An 8,972-nucleotide genomic window follows, 5' to 3' on the forward strand; every position below is an offset into this window, starting at 1 on the left:
CATGACTTCAGTTGGCCTTCACCATTTCTTCAGCTGGCCTTCACCAGGCCTTCACATGACTTCAGCTGGCCTTCACCAGGCCTTCACCATGACTTCACCAGGTTTTCAGCTCACTGCCAGTTTATGCAGCTAAATCTCTGCAGGTCAATACTAAGTCTGGATTCTCTCCTCCATGTTTGCTGGTCAGTCTGTCCGTCAGGCCGGTGGATGACGGACAGACTGACCCAGCAGCAGGTCCATCTCCTTCGTCAGGGTCAGTTTGGACCTTGTACCACCGGGTCAGACGGGCCGTTCTGGCTGAAGCGGCTTTCAGATGGAGCTGCTCTCTGACTGAATCGGCTGGAGATCAGCAGGACTGCAGAGAGCAAAGCACCGAGGCGGCCATCTTGGAACATAGATGGACAAATTATTTCTTCCATTTTCAACCCTGAGCTCCAGATATTCCTCCACTTTCTTCTTCCTTTTGAGTCTTATTATGGTCTGTCAGAGTTTGTCAGACCAGAACAGTTTCTGTTTGGACTCTGATATAATTTGGGCAGAGAAAGTTTCCTGATCTCAGGTGGTTTTCTCAGCCTCCATCAGCCAGAGTTGGTTTTGTTGTGTGCAGTGAGGACTGTAGCTGGCACTGAACTCCATTATGATCAGGAATCAGTCCAGGTCTCCAGGATCCATTTTTCCTGAGCCGACTGACACACCGACGCTGATGCAGGCTGCAGCTGCGCTGGTCAGTCTGTCCAGCGCAGACTGACCAGCGGTGTCCATTCACCGGTCCAGACACACACAGAACAGAACCAATACAAAACAATCGGGTCTTCAGAGAGGATTATAACGTCTGACCTTCCAGGCCTGGCAGGTCAAGAGTCAGGAAACGAGGTGCTAATGTATTTACAGACCACACACATCCTGGACATGATTTGTTCAAACCCTCTGCTACGTTTCTCAGTTTTATTTTGAAGCTGTTGAGTAGGGGGGCCCAGTCCGGTCCCTGAAACCTTTAGATGCATCCCTGCTCCAGCAGTCAGTCGGCTGGCGAGCCGCTGGGATGCATGTGAAGGTTGCAGCAGGGCAGGTCTCCAGGATGGACTTGGACTTTCCTGCTCTTGAGCAACTCAGCCATGAAATTCAGTGAGAGACAAACTTTCATTTTAATTTGACTCTTTTAATAAAGTTTCCATCCAATGACAGCGTTTGCAGATTAGCCAATGGCCAGGAAACCTGTGAGCAAAACTCCAGTTATCTGTTTTAAACATGCATCATTGTTCAAAGTGCTGTTTTATATTCATATTTAAGTCTGAGACCTTATGAACTCAGTCACTCTTTGCTCCTGAGTAGATTAAACAGATTCTGGCTTTGATCTCACGTTGAAGATTAAATTTCATGACATTTTGTTCTAAATTCTTCTCTCCTCGTCTCCCAGACTCAGCACGCCGCCGTCTCAGAGGAGAGAAGAAGAAACTCAAAGCTAACCTGCTGCTCAGCCGTTCCTCCTCTGGTCGTTAACCTCATTAACCAATCAGGAGCTCCGACTGCCTTGTTGCCTTTCAGCTGATTGGATGTGTTCAACTCCTGCTGCTCACCTGCACCGTTTACCTGTAAGCCCCGCCCCCTGACCCAGCTCTACTAATGCATGCAGCTTCACTAAAACAGAAACGGAGTTTACTCTGATTCAGGCTCTGCTGGTTGAATCTTTTATAAACTACAAGAAATAAAGAGCTTAAAATCCACCTGTGTCATGATCCGTGTTTCTGTGTTTAGTTCTGTGTTTAGTCCCGTTTCCCTGAGTCTCTGTCCTGTCCTCCCCGTTCATTGATCCCAGCTGGGTCTCCTTCCTGTGATTACCCTCCCAGTGGATTTAGTCTCACCTGTTGTCTGCATCTGTCTGTCCCAGTAGAACCGGTTTAGTCCTGTGACGGCTCAGCTCCGTTTGTCAGTCTTTATTTCAGTGCTACCGGCAATTAGCTGTGTGCTTATCTGTCTGCGTGCTGCCTGTTTTTTCCTGGACTGCTCCGAGCACTAAAACCATTTATTATTCATTAAAACATCATTTCATCTGTATCCTGGGTCTCAGCGTCATCTCCTCACCACAACATGTGACAATCTGAAGGTTTTCTGTCTCATTTCAAAGTCACTGAATTTAACGGACGAGTCGCCAGCGACAGGCACTCAGATTCCTAGAAGGTCCATCAGAACTGAGCACTGCCGGCCAGGAGACCTGGTTCAATAAAGGTTAATATCATTACCAGTATCAGACATGCAGTCTCCTCCTAAATGATTGGAACAAGATAAATTCCTTTGTTTTTGTTGAACAATGAAGAAATTCTGGTTGGAGATGAAAATAAGAGAAAACGCGTTGAGCCCTTATTTCCTGGTTTTACATGAAGACGTTAACTCAGGGCAAACGGAGGAGCGTCTGATCGTTCAGAGCTGTGGGACGATCTGAGGAGGCCAACATTCATCTTTACCGAAGGGAAGGAAAGGGAAAAGCGTGGAGAAAGAAAACGGCTGCTTTGGATCCAAAGGTCATGAGGTCATGTGTGAAGCGTGGCCGAGGTCATGGCTGCTTCAACAGGCTCATTCAGCTCTAATGACGACATTTACAGAGAAACGCATCCAAACTAATCAGGAGGAATTTTATCCTGCAGCAGGACGATGACCCACAACACACCGGACTTCATCAGCGGAAACAAAGTGGAAAGTTTAACCCAGCAGAGAAAAGCAAAACAAACCAGAACTGACCGAAGCTGCAGTAGAAGCTGGACAGATACCTGGACCTCCACACCTGAGTGAAGTCGCTCCACCGTCTTCAAATCAGACAATTTGTTTGTGCAGCAAACATTTTCATTTGTGCCGCAGCCATTTTAAAGCTATAAGGAAATGTTTCCAGAGGTCATGAAAGGTCAACCAGCCCCTCCAGCTCAGAGTGACTCCATCAGCTGCACTGAGAGGAAACCTCTGACCTTCACCGTGTTTCTGCTGAGTCGGGACGGAACCACCCAACACGACGGACTCCATCCTGGAAACATCCATTCAAACAAGCATGAATTTCACTGACAGTCAAGAAGAAAAATAAACATTTCTGAATATAATTTATCCTAAGAGACGAAGAACCTGATTATCAGAACATTTATTTGAACCGAGTAAATTTGATCTTTCAAATTTATCCCAATTCTTAACAATCAAGACAGTTTTGTTTAAAACAGCTGAAATTTCCATGGACAGTAAAATGTACAACTCATCAATAAGAAGGTCTGAGTTAAAAGACCCACCTGGCAGCATCTGCTGCTTGGTCCAGATGTCAGCCTGTAGGACCAGCATCATCACTTCCTCTAGGAAATACAAGGTTCACCACATATTCATCCATGGCTGTTTAACCTCCACCGTGGAGCCGTGCAAAATGACTTATGCTACATGAATTTCTACAGAGTGGAGATAAAACAAGCAGCATTAAAATAACAAGCCATCATATCTCAGTAACTGCGTGAAAAGGTAACGAGTCCATTTATGACCGTCTTCAAAAAAGAAAATGAGAACCTTGAAAACCCGTCTCTTCTTCTATGGTCTTAGCTATGGCCAAGTGGAAAACAATATGGAACTATTCACTTTCTATTTAGTATTAACAGAAAAATTCACAAATTATTTCACCCAAATAACAGAATAAACTGATGACAGCATAATGACGGGTGAAAACATGGACCTTCCTCTGAAAGACCTTTTTTTCCGGTCCTGATTTCGGAGTGTTGCGTCTCGACGCCTTCGCTTCGGTCTCATTTTAAATTGGGTCAAAATCAATTTGACACTAGTTTTGCCAAAACAATGAAAACGTAACTTTGATCTTCTCCTGTAGAACAAACTGAATGTGAATTAAAAACATGGCTGCTGTGGAGGAACAGGAGAAAGCCTGGTGCAGGCCGGAAGACATTCCCACACGTCTTTCCCTATTCACATGTCCTATTCACATGTGTATGAAGAGGAACATGTGTCTTCTGTAGCTTAGCTTGAAAAAAACTAACTCAGTACTTCAGTTCACACCAGTATCTGGTCACATGACGTTTAAAGTCGGTTTTAGGCTCAGGCTCATGTTTTACTGACGGTATGCGCATCTTTAAAGTAGCACAAAGACATGAAGCCGTTCTGTGGCTCATTACTGCAAACAGTCCGCCATTTTAACTACACACTGCGGCGAATCACCTTTACAAGCCCCTTAAGCTGTGAATTCACTCTTTATCCTGACATCCGTTGCCCTGAAAGATGATCTGATCTCTTTCTACTGGTGTTCATCACTAATATTACGGCACAACTTACCTGCTAAAGCAGAGAAGCAGCTGGTTGAACTCACCTCTCTTCTCACTGCTTCTTCTTCACGAACTTCGGCCAGAAAGAGCGTTAGCTTCAACTGCACACAGCGCTGAGCGCCCTCTGCTGGTGGAGGTTATATTACACATTCAGGTTGCAAAACAAACATTAAGTCGCGTTTTTCAAAAGAAAGTGACGTTAAGCTTAAAATAAAATGGAGGTCTTTTATTTTCATGTTTCATTTTTATCGTAGTGTGTTAGTTTTCTCAATTTAAAAACATTTGTATAATAGAATAGAAAAGAATAGACAGTGATGTCATAGTTACTTTGAAAAAGTAACTGATCAGATTACTGATGACTCCTTGATAAAGTAACTTAGTTATATTTCTGATTACTTGGTTTGGAAAGTAACTAAGTTACAAAGTAACCTGTTTAGTTGCTTCCAGCAGCTGCTAACAGCAACGCTCCACCTGTGAAAATGACTTTGATCTTTGCCTTAATTGTAATTATAATAGTAACATCAACAATGTGTTTCCACTCATTAGGTTGAGCTGAACTGTTTAATGCTGGGTTTCTCCAAAGCTAAAAAAAAAAAAAATGTGTGTCTCTGTGTGTCCAGCACACAGGCTGCAGAGCCTGGAGGCCCCCCTGGAGGCCCCCCTGGTGGCCCCCCTGGTGGCCCCCAGCCTCCAGGCTCTGTGTTACGGCCCTGCGTTTGCTGGCGGCACACAGAGCTCCTCCTGCAGCTCCACAGCTCAGACGGCTGCTGCACAGACTGGGACTCTGATCTTCATGTTCATTATTATAGTGGCGTTTAGTCGCACAGCTTTACTGACTCGCTCATTCGTGGCTGTTTCCACGTTTTTACGCTGCTCATGTTAGTCTGGATGTTTCTGGAGCGCGAAGCTCCACGTCGTTCAGCTAATATAGTAACTTTAACAGAGACTCAGCGGGACGGATCATCCGGGAAACGATGGACAGGGAGAGTCTGACTRAAACCACCGTAATGACGGACAAAGTCTGGGATTCACTGAGTCTCTGCTTAAAATATCTGACTAGAACAGTTAAACTCATTATTAAGACAAAGAGCCGAATTCATAAAACCAGAAGGAATTATTATTTTAATGGCTGTAGACCGAGCCTGAAGACTGAAACAGAATGAGAAATACTCCAACATCATGGCCATTCGGTCACCTACCGGTACCCTAACTGAACCTGCGAAATTAATTCTGCATTCAAAACGTATTTCTCTTCCCTTTACTCCTCTGAAGTAGTTCTGAAAGCTGAAAATGTGAGCATTTTTTCAGGAATCTTCAGCTTCCTGCTGTTGCTGATCAGGGATCAGAAAAACTTCTGCATTACGTTACAAGAGCTGAAAAAAGCCCAAAGTCTCTATGAGGAAAGTGTTGGGATCTGGGGTGCTGCTTGTTTTTGGCTGTGTTTCCCCCTTTCTCCACCAGAGGGCGGCTGGGATCCATTCTGGAAGGACGTGACTGACGGTGCTGGTTACCTACACACCTGCAGGTCGTTTATCATCAGGAGCTCCTTGTCATTTTGTTTCTTGTGAAAAATGGATCTTTTGTGTTTTCTTTTCAGGTGATCCATTGTGACTGATTCCCACTAGCAGTCTGAATACTGACAGTCTCCCTGTGCTCCATTCTTCTCATGACGCCGTGGGCCTTACCCACTGGAAGCCCGAGTCCCACTTACCTCCAAGCCGTTGAACCAAACCTCTCTGGATCCCTCTGTTGGCCCCTCTCTCCTGAAAGGCAGAACTGTTACCTGTCCGCCCTCCACCATGATCTCTCTCCTGTCGCTGTTCCCCGCCGGATCACAGCCTACCTACCGTTGTTGAACGCCACCCCGGTAACCTCAGTATTTCCCTCCTGCATACTACTCCCTCCATCCAAGTAAGCTCTCTTGCCGGTTCACAATTTTAATCTTTCCCATCTTCAAAACTTACCTTCTGCTTCTCTCCGCCCAGCGTTCCTGATTCCAGAAGCCACAAACTCTTGGATCTGCAGTTTTGATTATTGTTTATTTTTTTATTGAACATATTTAACTAATTTTCTGTTCTGCATGTGGGTCAGAAAAACACAACAGACTGTGACAGAAGGGTAAATGTGTCCCTCCAGAGTTGTACCTTGCCTTCTGGGATATACTCGGCCCACCATTGTTGGACATGGTTAATGAGGCAGTTGATAAAGGTTCATTTAATCCGAGTATCAATACCGCAATGATCACATTGCTTCTCAAACCTAATAAAGACCCAGCACCATGCAGTAACTACAGACCCGTCCCTCTTAAATGGGGATGTCAAACTCTATGCAAAAATACATGCAATGCGACTTGAAAGCCATTTATCCAGACTGATACATAATGAGCAGACCGGATTTATTAAAGGCAGATTGGCATCTGACAAGCTACGGCGCTTGCTACACATTATTCACGCAGCAAAGACAACTGATTCCCCGTCCTGTCTTGTCTCTCGACGCCGTAAAAGCGTCTGACAGACTGGAGTGGCTTTATCTTTGGGCCACCTTGGATAAATTTAAACTAGGTCTGCAATTTATCCAAAAGTAAAGGTTCTGTATGCTGACCCGTCTGCGATGGTGTGTACTGGTAATACTTGTTCTTCTCTGCTCCCCATACTAAGGGCCACATGTCAGGGCTGCCCCCTCGAACCGCTGGTCCATCGCACCGAGCATCGCATATCTTTATATGCGGACGATATTTTACTTTACATTGGTGACACAGGGTCCTCTTTAACACATCTACTATCCATCTTTGATCTGTTTGGCTCCATATCTGGCTATAAAATTAACTGGAGCAAGTCGTCATTGCTGCCTCTTGCCATCTGGCATCCCAGTGGGGAGCCATTTTAAATATCTTGGGATCGACATCTCTCCCTCTATATTTCTGATAGCTTCACACAACTTCCAGCCTGCATTTAGAAAAACCATTACAGGCTGGACATGATGACCAAATGTCTGATTAAAACCTGCTCTGCCAGCTCAGTGACCTCTTTCTCACTGTTTATTTAATGTCAGATGCTGGTTTTATTTTAATTATGTAAAGCACTTTGAAATGCCTGGCTGCTGAAATGTGCTAGACAAATCAAATTTGATTGATTGATTGATTTAACCCAGGGGTGTCAAACTCCAGTCCTGCTGTCCTGCAGCTTTTAGATGAGCCTCTGCTGAACCACCTGAACAGAACAATTAGGTCGTTGAGACTCTGGAGTCCTGATCTACACCAGGAGGAGGTAATCAAGCCATTTCATTCCAGTGTTTCGTACCAATGGCATATTTAAAAGCTGCAGGACAGCAGAGGTCTGGAGTTTGACACCTGGGATTTGACCTTATTGAGAAAGATTTACGACGCTGGTCAAAACTCCCAAACCCCTCCAGCCCGCGTGTAAGTAATCAGAATGGATGTCCTCCCGCGTGTTAACTTTTACTCCTCCATGATTCCTCTTTCACTGCCAAGAGGTTACTGGACAAGCTGCACTCTCTCATATCTAAATTCATTTGGATGGGAGGAAACCTCGTGTGAAAGTGAGAACACTTCAATGAGATAAAGCACTTGGGGGCTTGGGTCTACCAAATGTTAAGATGTACTTTTGGTCCTTTATGCTCCGACCTTTGGTTGAATCTTGAGGTCTCTGTTTCTTGGAAACCAATTGAAGAAAATCTATCCAAACCATACAGGCTGGAGGACTTGATATATTCTAAGATACCTCCTAATGAGACTAAATCACAATTAGGACCCATAATTTCTTCTCTTCTTAGAACCTGTCATTTAGTGCTGAATCTTACAAACACCAACCTGAAATGGCATAAACACTCTTCTATATTTAATAACTTTTCTATCCTCATTGGAAACAAGCCATTCTCCTTCCCTAGGTGGAGAGATAAGGGTGTCAATGTCCTCAAAGACCTTATGAACAACGATGGCCTACGTTCTTTGCAAACTGCGTATAATCTACCAGGTTCTATTTTTCTTTTACTTTCAGCTCAGATCGACCATGAAAGCTTACGGTGTGTCATGGGGTGTGCCGCTCCCAGCCCATCCCCTACAAGAACTTCTTGCCTCGCGGGGTCAGACACGTGGCATGGTTCCTAAATTATATCCATTTATTTCAGATCCTCAGGCTCCCTGTAGAAAATACGTGGAGGAGAGATCGTTCCTTTATGGGAGATGTAGAAATCTGCTGGGATTCAGTTTGGGAGAACCTCCACAACACATCCAAAAACCCATCGGCTTTCACTTAAACTTATCCATAGGATGTACTTGGGAAACGTCATGCTATGAAAATGATCACTTCTCCTATTTGTGACCTGTGTACACTTAAGACTCCAGGCTCTTTCATGCACATGTACTGGGATTGTCCCAGTGCGGCAGCTGTCTGGAGGCAAATATCCGCCACCTTGAGTGATTTGCTTAAAGCTGACATTCGATTATCACCATCTTTGTTTCTACTTAATGACGATTCAAACTTTCCTCAACAGAAGCTCATGCTATGGGCCTCTCTGCAGATAAGAAGATGGCAACCACAACACTTACTGCCTTGGCAACAATGACCAATTGCTTCCTGGACATCGTTATGATGGAGGGATCAGTGGCCAGGAGGCACTCGGCCAGTCAAACACGATCAGTCAAACACGATCAGTCAAACA

The 8,972-nt window shown here is 44.7% G+C and overlaps 1 protein-coding gene and 1 long non-coding RNA gene across 2 annotated transcripts in view; both read left to right on the forward strand.

Annotated features, from left to right (window-relative positions):
• The window catches only part of sncga (synuclein, gamma a), a 13,108-nt gene extending 11,053 nt beyond the window's left edge, over window positions 1–2,055 (forward strand). Inside the window, exon 5 of the mRNA XM_008430481.2 lies at window positions 1,418–2,055. The gene's annotated coding sequence lies outside the window, so the exon portion shown is untranslated. The remainder of the gene's footprint in view (window positions 1–1,417) is intronic.
• A 2,882-nt stretch (window positions 2,056–4,937) lies between these two features.
• LOC108166947 (uncharacterized) lies at window positions 4,938–7,343 on the forward strand. Its single transcript, XR_001777340.1, has 3 exons — window positions 4,938–5,817; window positions 5,890–6,203; window positions 6,278–7,343. It is a non-coding gene; the product is annotated as an uncharacterized LOC108166947 (long non-coding RNA).
• Window positions 7,344–8,972: the final 1,629 nt, after the last annotated feature.

The sequence above is a fragment of the Poecilia reticulata genome, linkage group LG15 (genome assembly GCF_000633615.1).
Source record: "Poecilia reticulata strain Guanapo linkage group LG15, Guppy_female_1.0+MT, whole genome shotgun sequence".
NCBI classification, from domain to species: Eukaryota; Metazoa; Chordata; class Actinopteri; order Cyprinodontiformes; family Poeciliidae; genus Poecilia; species Poecilia reticulata.